Source organism: Schistocerca piceifrons, chromosome 2, assembly GCF_021461385.2.
Source record: "Schistocerca piceifrons isolate TAMUIC-IGC-003096 chromosome 2, iqSchPice1.1, whole genome shotgun sequence".
Classification (NCBI taxonomy): domain Eukaryota; kingdom Metazoa; phylum Arthropoda; class Insecta; order Orthoptera; family Acrididae; genus Schistocerca; species Schistocerca piceifrons.
In genome coordinates, this window is record NC_060139.1 from 643,236,346 (window position 1) to 643,238,342 (window position 1,997).

Consider the following 1,997-nt stretch of genomic DNA (forward strand, 5'->3'; position numbering starts at 1 on the left):
TGAATTTGACAGAGCTCTGAAAGATCTAAGGCGAAACAAGGCGCCGCGAGTGGACGATACTCCGTCAAAACTCTTCCATCAGATGTACAAGACGTATGAGACTGTCGAAATATCCTCAGACTTCAAGAAGAATATAGTGATTCCAATAAAAAAAACCAGTTGCTGGAAGATGTGAAAATCACCTGCCAGTTTAATAAGTCATGGTTGCAAAATACTGTTACGAATTCTTTACAGAAGAACGGTAAAACTGATGGAAGCCGACCTCGGGAAAGATCAGTTTAGATTCCGGAGAAATGTGGGAACATCCAAGGCAATACTGACCCTACGACTCACCTTAGAAGATAGGTTAAGGAAAGACAAACATATTTTTTGCATTTGTGGACCAAAAAACAAATGGGAGATATAAGAGTCGAGCGGTATAAAAGGGAAGCAATGGTTCAGCAGGGAGTGAGACAGGGTTGTAGCCTATCCTCGATGTTGTTTAATCTGTACATTGATGAAACAGTAAAGGAAACCAAAGAAAAGTTTGGAGTAGGAATTAAAATTCAGTAATAGAAATAAAAACTTTGTTTCCCGATGACATCGTAATTCTGTGAGAGACAGCAAAGGACTTGGGAAGAGCAGTTGAACGGAATGGACAGTGTCTTGATTCGAAAATATCAGATGAACATTAACAAAAGGCAAACACGGATAGTGGAGTGTAGTCGAATTAAATCAGGGAATTAGATTAGGAAACGAAACAAAGTAGTAGACGAGATCTACTATTTGCCCAGCAAAGTAACTGATGATGGCCGAAGTAGACAGGATATAAAATGTAGACTGGCAAGGGCAAGAAAAGCATTTCTGAAGAAGAAAAATTTGTTAACGTCGAATATAGAGTTAAGTATTAGCAAGTCTTTTCTGAAGGTATTTGCATTGAGTGTTGCCATGTGTAGAAGTGAAGCTTGGACGATAAATAATTTAGACAAAAACGGTATAGAAGGTTTCGAAATGTGGTGTTACAGAGGAATGATGAAGATTTGATGGATCGATCATGAAACTAATGAGGAGGTACTGAAAAGTACTGGGGAGACAAGAAATTTGTGGTACAACTTAACCGAAAGAACGGATCGGTTGATAGGACACATTCCCAGACATCAAGGGATCACCAATTTAATATTGAAGGGAAATGTGGGGGGCAGAGGGAGACCAAAAGACGAATACAGTACGCAGATTTAGAAGGATGTAGGTTGCAGTAGTTATTCGGAGATGAAGGTGCTCGCGCAGGATAGAGTAACATGGAGAGCTGCATTGAAGCCGTCTTCTAACTGAAAACCACAGCAGCTGCAACTAAATATTTTTGTATTTTAGTTTATTTGTTCTCTGTCTCGCTTTTATACTAGGGCTTTCTCGCATGCGCATTTGCTGCTACTTGTGTCATTATGTGGAGCTCCTTCTCGTAGTTAGCTAAGCACATAGGAAATGTTCAAAGAAGTTTCTACCATTTTGTCCAGAATTATGAGGAGTCTACGTGGCAGAGACAGCCTGACACATCTCTTTTTTACTACGCTAACTCAATTAATCATTATTAGAGTAATGTTTGGAACAGTCAAGTTAAATTTGATACTAATTACATTTTCGAGCTGATGTCTGGAAACCAACAGCTGGGACGACGGGACGATATTACCACTGTGAGACTCCCAAAGGATACAGGCGGACTTCTGAGACCCCGCCCAGAAGGTGATGGATAACAGTTCTGACCATCCAGTCCAGCCAAGTTGCCGACCCCTATTCTTCCAGCCGACACCCTCCTGGCGGCCGCCGCAAACTTTTTCCATGAGCTATAGACACACAATGCACAATGCAAGACTCCATCTAAAATGTTAAATTCGGTGAAGCGTGGAGACGTACCCGTAGCAAATGTACACACAAAGAAAAAAATACAGAAAAAAACTACCCATCAGACCACGAAGGAATTATCCGAATGGGACGGAAATCGGTAGACGTGATGTACATGT